The following is a 13,411-nucleotide window of genomic DNA, read 5'->3' as shown; positions in this document are numbered from 1 at the left end:
AACAACAAGAATGTAAACAATAAAATGAAGTATCTTAAAATATTTATAGCTCAAGGACACTGAGAGCTTGGAGAAAGTGTTTAAAAATTTTAGCTATAGTGGACATCACTCCAATATTTATATTTTAAGTTTTGGAGTAACCTTTTAGAAATTCTGAACAGAACGTAGAGTACTTCTTTTGAAGAGGAAAAAAAAAACAGATAAGCAAATATACACCTGCATGGTTCAAATATTGATGCATCTGCTCCACAACTCTAAAACTAATTAGAAATTTTGTTTCATGACTGCAATTAGCCTTTAAAAAGATGGGCATCCATTAACGCAGTTTGGTAGTATGATGACAAGCAATTAGTTATAATTGTTCTATTCTGGAAAGAAATAATAATTGGAAACAGATGACTTCTAAAAGAATTGAAAATAAGCTTGTGAACTCAATTTTTAAAATTTGGTACAGAGAATTCATTTTCGGAATCTTCCTCTTTAAATGTATGTAAGACAAGATAATTCTTTTCTTGCTTTGGGGCTTTCTAGGTAGCTTTTTTCTACCCTTTTTTCATCATCCTTACTCCACAGAATCTCAGTATAACCATTTACATTTCCATTGTAATGTAAAAAAAAACAGCGAAGCTGAGAAAAATTCTCTAGAAGATGGAATTAATTATATTTATTTGAAAGATTTGAACAATTAATTGGACATTACAGAAGGCAGATAGCAGTTCATTATAAAAAAGATCTTCCTGAAGACCAGGATGGGTCAAAAAGTTTTTGCAAATGTTTCTAATCCCTCAATTTGTGAAATGTGAACTGGAATATCCTTTATTGGATAATGTAGAGTTGATAGAAGCATTCGTTGGTTGCTGCTGAGGAGCCAGACTAGTTGCTATGTAAGGTTTCTTCACGCACTGAATGAGCTCCTGTCCTTGAAATTATTATCTAACAAAGGAATTATTTCCACTGTGCTCTCTCTCAGAAAGTTGTAGTACCTATACAGTTAACTTCTTCTGCTGTGTTGAACTAAGCCATCCAGGTAATCATGAACCTATACACATGTGCTATTCAGTGGAAGAATGAAATTGGGACACAAACTTAAATGTGAAATAGTAAGTGCCATTAGGAAATCCTTTTATACCAATTACCTCCAGTGTACTGAAAAAGAACTGAATGTTGTTTCACAAGGGTGGATGCACCTAAATTTTTTTAGAATGCGAGCTTGGTATGGTTCTGTTGAGTTAAATAAAGTGTGGCCAGAAGTTAGCCATTTTTGGCATATGTGCACAAAATTCCCACAAACATAGCTCTATTGATGATTTAAAAAAAAAATCCTTGCATACTTCCTATACTTCCTAACATAGTATGTCTGCTAGAATGTTTAGGTCATGGGAGAGAGTGGCTCAGCTCTCTGGGGATTATATAAGATGCAAGGAAGTATCACACAGGTCAAGTGAATATATTTATGAGAAAAAATAGCAATAACACTATTAGACATATCATTGCTAATAGCTATTACAGCTGTTGCCACCATAGTAAGTAGATAGTCCCAATTTGGTGTTTAACTCATTATTCCATTGACTTCTATCTATTCAGATTCCCTCTGGCATAGGTAACCAATATCAGCTTAAGTAAACCCCCTCTGGCCACACTGCCCATAAAACCTGTACCTCTTAAGATCAGAAAATCAGATTGCAATTCAAAATAGGCTATCTCTTAGAAATATTATGATACATATCTTGAGATCCTTACTTACAGTACATTTAGCCATTATTCCTCATAGCTACCCAGTATCCAGTACTCTTATGAAACCCATGATTTTCCTTTGTTAGAATGTTTTTGCCTGCAAAACATTGATTCAAACTAGTCTAAACAATAAAACAATTTATTAACTGTCATAACTCCCCAGGTTTTCATGCCCTTATAACTTGTGTCCATTTCCAGCACTCTTGCTCTAATTAAAGTTTTTAATACATTTCACCTAGACTGTTGTAATTGCATCCCACCTAGTAATTCTGTCACCGCATTTGTGGTTTCTCTTAATAGGCATTTATCCATTCATTTGAAATTTTGCATGCCTACTATGCTTTCGTGGGGCAGGGGGAACACATCATTGAATAAGTTAAGTTGCAATCCCTAAATTTAAGGAGCTGTATTAGTTGGGACAAGCTAGGCTATGGTGCAGCATCAAATGGAATCCCATAGTTTGATGATATAAGTCTATTCTCTCTTGCTATATACATTCTCTTTAGGATGACTGTAGCTCTGCCCCACATCATACTTACCCCAGGACCTAGGCTGATGCAGCAGCCTTTATCTGGGAATTTGCCTGCTGGTGCGGCACAAAGAAAGAAAATGTAACGAAGCACAAACTGGTTCTCAAAGTTTTTGGCTACAAGCAACACATATTAGACTCACTTATATTTCATTGGCCAAATCAAGGTGCTTGACACATCTGACTACAAAGAGTAGCAGAAGTATACATCTCTTCCAGGGAAGGCAATGAAGACTGATAAAGACTAAAGCAGTCAACCACATGATCTTAAAATTTAGACAGGGGTTAGTAAACTATAGCCTGCCACATACTTCTGTAAACAAAAGTTTTATTGAGACACAGTCACACCCGTTCATTTGCATGTGATCTATGCTGCTTTCAAATGGTTAGGACAGAGACTATATGGCCAACAAAACCTAAAACATTTACTCTCTGGTCCTTTACTGAAAACATTTTCCCACTCTGATTTTGAGAGGCAGAAGCGTACATCTTTCAACTTCTAAAGTGCAATGTATCCTACTCTCTTTATTTCATGATTTCATGATTTATTTCATGATTAAAGCCCCCCTTTTTTGGAAGCAGACAAAGTTGGAATTTTTTTAAAAATTCAAGTTGAAGCATTATTAAGAAAACATGTCCTAAACCAGTATTATTTTAAAGTACTTTGCAACTACAGAGGAAACAGATCTGATTGAAAAGATGAGGAAAGATTTTTAGAGGAAATGCTACCCAAAGTGAGCATTGCAAGGAGAAAAGATTTTTCTCAGAGCTGCCTTCAAGGAAAAAGTATTGCAAAACGAAGGAAAAATTTGAACTAGGAAAAGAAAGTTTCAGGTATGTTCAACGAATAGTGAATCCTTGATTATGGTTAAATCCTAGGATTGTGAAGATGAAGCTGTCCCTGGAAACACAAAAATATCATCTTGAATTTTAAAATTAGAACCAAATTAATAGAAGAGGCAGCAAGGGTGTTGAAAGGTGTTCAGAGTTTGAATCTTGGCTTTGCCACGTGATAGTTGTGTGACCTACCTTGTGCCACCAACCGTAAGCAAATTACTTGACTTCCCTAAGCCTCAGATATTCCTGCCCCTGAATAAGAGTAACTGGAACGTCATTGTTTTTTGTGGATTTAAATAAGGGATATATATATTATCTGTCCTGTGCCTGATACATAGTAGATATTCAAAAATTATAGCTATTTTGTTTACTAATATTACTCTTTTTAAGCCATTGTCAATATACTTCTTCAACTTCTTTCATATGCCATGGGTGTGACCAGTGACCCCAAAAAGTAGACCATCAGTGGAAACTGATGAAACTATCTGCTTTGCCACTGCAAACTAAGACACTTGGTGAAAGCATCTCAGAGATTGCTGCATCTTCCAGACAAGCCTTTGAGAACCATCTGCTTTGGTGCCTCTAACAAAGATCTTCAGTATCAATCTCTCTTACCTCTAGCAGAAACTCATCTGATATTTTTTCTTCTCATTCTTTCAACAATTCTAAGAGCCCCAAATTCTGTATTAAAACATTGAATTGGAGTTCTCATTGTGGCTTCAAGGAAACAAATCTGACTAGCATTCAGGAGGACAAGGCCTTGCTCAGTGGGTTAAGGATCTGGCTTTGCCATGAGCTGTGGTGTAGGTTGCAGACATGGCTCAGGTCCCGCATTGCTGTGGCTGTGGCACAGGCCAGCAGCTACAGTTCTGATTCAACCCCTAGCCTGGGAACCTCCATATGTCATGGGTGTGGTCCTAAAAAAAAGAAAATTGAATCAGGGGGAAAAAACCTCAAAAAACTACAGATCACTGGTTTAATAGAAAGCAATATATAAATATATAATATGTGTGTGTGTGTATATATATGAAGTCATAATATTTAATCATGAATTTCCTGTTTATTAACTTTTAAAGACAATGGTGATTCTTTCTATAGAGAGTACATTAGGATATAATACAGACTTTTGAAAAAATATTGGTTTCTGGTGGTGGAGAGTCTTCTGGTAACTTCAGGATCCCATCCAGCATTTTTAAGTTTGGCAAACAGGAGAATACTCTAAAGCAAAAGTTAAAGAAAAAAGAAAATAACTGTATTGAACAAAAGCATTGTATTTTACTTACTCTCTTTATAAAGGAGTGAGTGGACTTTGCCTATTATTACAAGAAAGATGAGTAGCTGTCAGCTTATTCTGTTATCCTTATCCTTGCAATGAAGTTACAATAAAATATTATGCACATTCATCGAGTATCTCAGGGAGCTACTAGATAGTTCAGCAGATTCTGAGTATTGAGCAGAGGAATGGAACTACAGAGTCTGTTTTTATAAGAGAATTTCATCCCAGTTTTTACAAAGTCCTATAAAGAAAAAAAATCAATGAGTGGATTTAGCCAACTAACCACAAGAGAAAGAATGAGATCATGGTGTGTACACATTATAAAGTTTTTTTAAAGAAGTAAAGCAAGTTCATGTTGTTTAGTGATAGTTAAAGAAGAATTCTGGCTGACAGGTATAAGAGGGGGTGGGAAATATTTTTGTGCTGTGTTATTTTTCTTGACAGAGAGCTTTTTGAAGCTCACATTTCAAATTCAGTCACTTCCAGGTTCAAGAAACAGTCTTTCATGTCAACTCAGTTAAACAGTGGTTGCCTAGAAGTTTTATAAAGCAGTGTGTTCCTTCCAGTGGACAGCTTTCCTGACTAGGGGCTCAGGCTAGAGGAAAAGTACAGCACCACTGTTTGACCAGGATGAAAAATACTGAAACCTCTCAGATGTGCCAAGTCAGCTAATGATGGTGCCAACCTCCTTGACTGCTCCTATTGGCTGAATGATTTTCTTAGCTCTGAATGCTTTCTTCACCTTATCTCATCCTCACAATAATTCTGTCAGTTTGGTATTTGTTCCCCATTTTAAGTAACTTACCCAAGATCATAAAGCCTATAAGTGACACAACAAAGATTAAACTCTAAGTCTTTTGGCTCCTAGCTGGCAGGCACTCCTAGTCACTATTCCTTTTTTAAAAGTCAAACTGTGGTGCACAAAGATGGCACTGACTGAGAATGGTGGAAAAGTTTGCCTTTGGGTGTCCCAGGCAGTGGGGGTGCCCTCTACCTACTGGGACTTACACTATTAGCTCTATCATTAAGTCCTTTCTCTTTTGAACTGTGCTGTCTTATTGGAGGATCTGAAACAAAGGAGGAAGGGAAAGAGTCACAATTCTAGGTGTCACTGATCAAGAAAAGCTTATACTTAAATAATTCCAACCATGATGTAAAGGGTCATTGAAAGTCTGGCCTATATCCTCAACACAGAGATGCCCAGTGACAAAATGAATGCTGTTGTAATCCTTGTGTGGATATTTGGCTAGATGACTAAGCCCAAATGTGGATGAACATGGAACTTCAGCTTAGTACCTCAGCAGGAGTGGATACTTAAAAATTCTTTCCCCATACTTTAAAATGACCAAGTCTTCCTTTGCAAAGTTACTTTATACTACCTCAGTCAATACAACCTGGCCTTTTATAGCCTGAGTGACAGTATAGATCCACCTTGGACTCAATCCAATAAAGTTAATACTAGAAAAATAGAAGAACCTCATTATATCCCTCATCCCCACATAATTTTATACCACATCATGAATTTTGAAGACAGATTTATAGTGAGACCTCAGGGCATATCAGATTTCAGACAATTAATCTAATACTATTGTCATAAGGCATTCTTTGAAGGGAGGCAAGTTGACTGTATTGGGACCAAAGAATTTTCTAAAATCCCACATATAAATTAACCAAACTGAAATATAATACTAATACATTATCTTTATGACTAGAAATGTGCTTTTTTTTTAGGAATGATGTTGAAATGTCCAGCTAAACTTCCTCTGACTGTAGGAAACAGAATTTTAGACTTTAAAACATTATTATGGTTAAATATTAGCTCAATAGTAAAGCAGCTGTGCTGCTAGTTTTTGCTGATTGTAAAAGCAATTTTAGAATGTTTTGTCACAGAACATGAAATTTTGCTTTCAGACTACAGAGGGAAAACAACTGCAGTAATGAGATTTATGTAGTACCAATGGAGTTTAGAATTTTTATTTTGACAATTTTCATTGTACATCACAAATTGAAGAGTCTAATATTATACAGGCCTCTGGAATATATTTGCTGTCATGGGAAAATGGCAGCGTCAGAAAGGGAGGTAGTGAGAACTGTCTTTTATTGAAATTGGATGTGTGGAGGAAGGACTGTAATCATAGAACAGGCACAGAGCCTAGAGATGATCTAACCCTTTGTCTGACAGATTCAGACTGAGAGATGAGATGACTTGTGGTCATCTGGGGGCAAATACAGATTCTAGAACTCAGTTGCTGGTTTTTACCCTTTTAATTCCCCTAAGTACACTAATAGTGGTGCTGGGAATTAGCTGGAGATAAATCGGTGGGCATATTACTTGGTGCACACTCCAAGGTTGTTTAGATTCCATTATTACCATTAAGAGTGTGCCCAATAGTGACAAAGAAATAAAAATGGTTTATTTATTCTTGGCAGGTTTTCCAGCTCTTTCAACCGCTAGAGTAGAGCGAATCAATTACTTTTTTGTATTCACTTAATTGATGGTGCCCTTGTGGTCCAAAGGGACGAAAACAAAACCGGAGAATAAGCAATTTATAAGATGGGCACATGGACCTTGATAGGAACCTGTACTTAAAATTTTTTTTAAAGACATAATATCTATTAAACATTATGAGAAAAAAATGCATAGGATTTGAAAGTCTAAAATGAAGCGTCTATGGAAAGTCACATTACAGGAGGAACCTAAAATTTGTACAGAAATCATAAGTTAACCGAGAGAAGAGTGTTTAAAGCTTAAACACACACACACACACACACACACACACACACACACACACACACCCACAAAGAGCACTTCAGAGTTCTTTAGGTGAGATTAGAAGCATGAAATGTTCAGCACACAGTAGATAAAATTAAAATTTGCTAAGCAAATTTAAACAATAGGGAGCAGTTGTTAAAAGTATAATTTTCAATGAAATACAGAAAGTGACTGAAGGCCTTACTGTTTCCGGTAGTTTTGGTGAAACTCACAAGGGTTCCTCTTGAGCGTGAGGGATTCTAGTGGTGTGCACTGTAAACTGGAAAGCCCGGTCAGAGTCTCAATATGGTTTTCAGCCAAGAATAAATGCTGTATCTGTGGTATCTTTGGCAATTGTTTGAAAGATGTGAGATGATTTTTGTTCATATTTAAAACTCTGCAGCTGAATATAAGATATAAACATCTTGTTATCTGTCTCCTAAAGAGGATGGATAGCTCCCAAATCTTGCAAAACACTAGCATGCCTCACCTATGCCATAACCCTCAAAGGTGTGACAATGGTAGTTTCTACAAATGTGGTAGGGATGAAAAGAGAAATACTTATATTAAAATATTCAGAAAAAAATCAGCAGGCTATATAAAATCATAAGCTTGCATAGGGCAGGAATCTGTTATCTTTTCCAATGTATACACTCAGTACCTGGCATAGTGTTTAGTCCATGGTGGATTCTCAATAAATCCTGAATGAGTTACTGGCTGCATGTAATTTCAGCAAATGAAAGTTCCCCCGAAGAAACATAATGACTTGTGAAGAGTATTGCCCCTAAGTAGTGAGATTATAGTCATTTTCCCTTCTTTCTACTTTTCTATACTTAAATTCTGTATTGAGAAAATAGCATTTTAAACTAGGGGGGAAAAAGCCTTTTTTATATAAAAGAAAATGAAAAACTATCCTTTTGAAAAGAAAGATGCATTAGGCATTTAGGTTGAATACATTTTCCTGACAGATAATGTTTCTTAATATTTTTGCCTTAAAACCATAATTGTATAAAACTGTGCAAATAGAGAAAATAATTCCAAATCTATCACTGACACCTCGCCTTTATGCATAAGCTGGAATTTAATACCCTGAGAGAGACACAGGATATTTATGAACCTCATTCTCCACAAAGACACTTGGTAAATAATTATTGCTAATGGTAAAGATGGTGCTAAACAGAGGATAGCCACGGCAGCATGAAAAACACAAATGCAACTTGAACCCACCGAGATTTGATTGTAATTTTTCGCATCCATTATTTTCATTTATCTTGTTTTCTTCCATTCCCTCTCCATTTGAATATTTTACAGTCTTAATCATATTTTTGATGACTTTAGGTCTGCACTCTTTGCCAGGTTACACATAATCTTTAGATGCACCACAGTACTATTGCAATCTCTAATTAAAAACCCGGTCCAAGCAGTTCCCTGTCTCTCTGCCCTCCTCTGAAATCTGTTCTTTTTTCATCTGCTAGTCATTCTCTCATTTTCAGTGTACTTACTGCTACTCTCTCAACCTCTCAGATTCCCCCCTCACAGATCCTCAGTAGGATAATGTTAGAGGAGAGACAGGAGTGGCAAACCAAGTATGGCTTTTTCCCTGGGGCAGAAGGGAAGGAGGCTATGAATATACATGCATCAGTGTTCTTCTCTCTTGATACACTGATTGGCAGTTGTAAAGTTTGAATTGCAATTATATAATTTTATATTATACATCCGATTTCTTAAAGAAAGGCCAAAAGAATACATTTAGAGAACACGGAATCCGAGTCAACTCTTTTCTTTAGTAACTGGAATTTCTCTCTCTGTCTTTCTATTCCCCCCCCACCACCACCCTCTCTCTCTCTCTTTTCTTCTTTTTATATAGGATAGCAAAGATTTGGAAGTTTATTGATCTGGATCAACTCTAGTTCAGATTCTCCAAATTAATGATCTTCTAGTTCAGTGTTTCTAAAGTACTCTATGTGACTATTAAATTTTTTTTGCTGTTTTATTTAAATGTGTATTTGAAAAACATAACTAATTCATCACTATTTTATCCTTAGAAGAGAGTTGGGGGGGGGCTGGACGCATTAACATCAAGTAACTGAATAAGTTAACATGGCAGCGATATTAAGTTTCCTCTGAAAATTTGTATTTAGGTATTTTTAAATTTGCCAATCAGAAAGAATGCAAGTCAAATCAAATGCTCTGCAAGTCTGTCTAAAGCTGGGAAGGGGCTTTGAACGTTACCAAAGAAACCCAGGGCACATTGCCTATTCTGACACTTCCTCTGGCTGGCTGCCTGACTGTTTCCGTCTCCAGAGCAGCTCTGATCTCTTTTTGTTGCCCTGCGTTAGTCTAGGCTCAGAGGTGTATCTTAACCTGCTCAAGGATTTACCCTTCCTTCCTTGCTCAAGTTCCTTCATCTCCTAATTCTCTTCTGAGAACCTCTCTCTGCCCCTCTGATGGCTACCAAAGTTCACTCCACCTACCCATCTGCCTAGTGGAGCAAAGGGCAACTCTCCACAAAGAGTTCTCAAGCAATCCTGAGCAAAGAGGCAGATTGTCTTTAATATCAAGAGCTTGGAGTCCTTGGGAAATCAAGGAGTTCATACAAATTTTAAATTTTTTAGTTTGTTTCTGTCACTGCTCTGATGGGCAACCTCTACTCCTCCTCCACCAGAATGTGACCCTGAAGCCAAGATTCTCATCAACTACCTGTAGAGTCTTTCCTCATAAGTGTTCAATAAGTATAACTGAAAATCACTATCTTACAATGATAATGTATGTATTGTTTAATTGTATTTCCAGTTTACAACCCAAGGAACATGGCAAGCAGCTTTCCTGCCAATATGTTCTGTGATTATAAATTACTCCCCTGAAAATTGATAATAACTATTCATTTGAAAAAGAATAGATTTTTTTCCCTTTAAAGTGTGACATTTTAATTTATAAATTTCTTTTTGCCTTGCCCAGGCATCATTTAGCACTCTCATTTTTAAGATTTGACCACTTGAAAGGAGCCACAATTGTACAGACAATGGTCACATGTACCCAAATAACAGACTTGACTTAAACTTAGTAACTGGACATGCTAGGGAACAGATACCTTGGCAATCTTATGGCACTTAAATCCACCAGTGAATTATCCACTAACCAGAGGGTTTCAACTCGAATGAGTCTTCTAAGAATCCTGTTAAAATTTGCAACTTGATAAGGGTCCCCCAAATCCTGAAATGAAATGTTCAAATTCTGAAGGGAAAAACAAATAAAAAGAAAAAGCAAGTGCTTTGTCAACTTTTAAAATACTTATTAATTTAAAACGTTTTGTGTATGTTATTTAAACTAGCAGTTTTCATTTTTTTTTTTTTTTTGGTCTTTTAAAATACTCACACATCCGAACACAATTATTGCAGAGATTCTCTGGGTAAGGAGAGAGGACAAAGATCCTGATAGGATCCTGATTAGAATTATATACAAGGTGGGGGTGGGGAGGGAAGGATTCTCAGATTCTGAAATTCTCTAGGGATGAAAAGTAGAGAGAGTAGAAAGCTCTGTTTGGGAATGACCAGTTTAAATGGTTAGTTATCTTTAGGCTCCTTGGAAATATTCAGAAATCATATTTATTAAAATTTCAGAGTAAGAGGCCATCATTCAAAAGATGAAAACTATGATTTTGTTTAAAAATAACTAGGGAGATGTACATAAAAAATGACTTTACATAGTTCAGAGATAGTGAACATATATTTTTTATATGTAATGTTTTTATTTTTTCCCATTATAGCTGGTTTACAGTGTTCTATAAATTTTCCACTGTACAGCATGGTGACCCAGTCACACATACATGTATACATTCTTTTTTCTCACATTATCATGCTCCATCATAAGTGACCAAACATAGTTCACAGTGCTACACAGCAGGATCTCGTTGCTAATCCATTCCAAAGGCAATAGTCTGCATCTGTTAACCCCAAGCTCCCAATCCATCCCACTCCCTCCCCTCCCCCTTGGCAACCACAAGTCTGTTCTCCATGTCCATGATTTTCTTTTCTATGGAAAGGTTCATTTGTGCCGAATATTGGATTCCAGATATAAGTGATATCATATGGCATTTGCCTTTCTCTTTCTGACTTAACATCAGTCAACTCCGATGTTAAGGAAATTGAAACCATTCTCACTGGAAACATTGCTCTTGTAAACTCTATTCCTAAAAGTCATTTTACCTTTCTTGTTTCCAAAATTTTATCATTAATTTCTGTCAATGGAAATTATTGAATAAAATGACAATCTTTTTTAAAAAATTTTTGAAGCAAAATAATTTACTACTTTTAAGGAACTACAAATATCTCTCTTTTAAGTAAACAATTAGTTCTAATATTTTTAGACATTATAAAATTTGAGTTCTATTTTCCCAAAGTAAAAAAAGGTCTTAATTTAAAATAAAACCAAATAAATAATATGAGATTATTATTTCAACATTAAATATCACCTTCTCTAAAAGGATTTTTTGGACTACTATTTCCCAATAAGTTTTTCTGTGATAATTTAGAGTTTATTTAGCCAGTCTCTTACAGTATGGTTATCTAAAGGCCAATTAAACTTTCTATGATAGTTTGTTAGCAAGGCTACATTGGCCTTTATAATGTATCCATGGTTTAAACAGCAGCTGTAAAGAACAAATGCATATATACACTGAAATGATTACCTCTAAAGAGAATCCTGGGAGGGGAGGTCAGAGTCTTGGTGTATTGTTTAAAATTTTCAAGTAGATACATAGGTACATTGTTTAAATTTTTTTAAGAGTAGAATATATTCATACACTATAAATATGAATAGCTCAAATTAATTTTGAAAAGAAAAGAAGGCAGTATTCTATTTCCCTGTCTTCTGCTAATAAGTTGTGTAAGTTTGGACCAGACCTTCTCTGAAGTGTCTTCCTGCTCCCTAATTCTATAATTCTATAACATACAAGATCAACCTGTGAAATAAAAGAGGCATCAGGAGACCCCAGTAAGCAGGTTTTAAACTCAGTCTCAGTTTTGGAAGATTTCCTAAAATCCTCACATACAGTTTGATCACCATGAAAAACAAAAATATTGGTACCTTACTCTGTTATAATGAAGTTGGCTTACTCTTTTATTGCTACCAACACATATCCTTCCCAGTTAAATCTTCAGGTTCCTAAACATGACTTGCTCAAATTGGAATTTGAAGCTTGAAGAATGGCAGGCCCATAGATTGGTAGTGATCAGGCAGGGACTAATGGCAGGGGCTGTTTCAATGCTAGTGGCTCATCAGCTGGGTCATATTCAGCCTTAAGAAATCACAGCTCATATCCTTCATTGGTGAAAGTTTCATTTGTTCCCAGATAGCTCTGTTAGACCCAACTGGCTGCCCCAGATTATCAAAACTTTTGGCTTACTGCATTGTTCAAAGGATTCTAGATCCCATCATAAACTCGTTGATAAGGATTATTGTTCAACATTTGACTTTCTTATTGTCAAAAAAAAAAAAAACCCAATCTCATTCTCAACTCTTTTAAATTTTATCCAGAGTTCAGCAAGAGCAAGATAAAATAAAGGTTAGAAAATAAATTACATGTCATGATAAAGAAAAGGGATGAGAAAAGACGTAGGGAGCCCAAACATCATGAGTTTCAGAGAAAGTTCTGTAGATGTGCTTTAAGTTTTGATGTTTCTGCTGATATTTGCCCTTTAAAAAAAAAAAGCCATAATTTAATCGACATGAGAAGGAGGCTTTTTTTTTTTTTTCTCCTGTTTTTTAAGCTCTCACCGTGCAGTCCTCCCAGTTTTCTTGCAGCCATGTTTCCCATTCATTTTTTTCGAGGACTCTTTTCCGTGGAGGCAGTGTACACGCCTCCTGTCTGAAGACCAGCCCTTCTGCAGAGGGTCCTGTGCAGAAATCACAAGATGAGAACAGGAAGTAGGTTTAGGAGGATAGAACTGATACTTGGCCAGTTGTTTTCAACTTTCACCCGTGGAAGGATTGAGGGAGGAGACAGCATAGGACTCTTATGCCCAATAGTGTGTGCAGTAACGAAATGTGATTTATTTGACTTACCACACTCCTGCCTGCTTAACCAGGTTGCGGGAGAGACAGGGACAGAAAAGGAACCAGGAGTTTACCACGTCCTAATTGTTGAAAATAATTTGTACACGTCCTAATTGTTGAAAATAATTTTTCCTGAAATTTCCTGAATAACTTTCCTCTCATGTTTTACAAACAAAATAAAGCTAAACCTCTGATTTGAAAACATTAAATTATATGACAATAATAAATT

General features: G+C 36.1%; 1 long non-coding RNA gene across 1 annotated transcript; it reads right to left on the bottom strand.

The window, feature by feature from the left end:
• Window positions 4,076-10,413, bottom strand: LOC110256330. Its single transcript, XR_002337747.1, has 3 exons — window positions 10,220-10,413; window positions 7,334-7,531; window positions 4,076-4,318 (listed from the first exon to the last, which is right to left on the bottom strand). It is a non-coding gene; the product is annotated as an uncharacterized LOC110256330 (long non-coding RNA).

The sequence above is a fragment of the Sus scrofa genome, chromosome 13 (genome assembly GCF_000003025.6).
Source record: "Sus scrofa isolate TJ Tabasco breed Duroc chromosome 13, Sscrofa11.1, whole genome shotgun sequence".
NCBI classification, from domain to species: domain Eukaryota; kingdom Metazoa; phylum Chordata; class Mammalia; order Artiodactyla; family Suidae; genus Sus; species Sus scrofa.
Note: the sequence above shows the minus strand (reverse complement) of the source record. Positions and strands in the feature narration are given on the sequence as shown.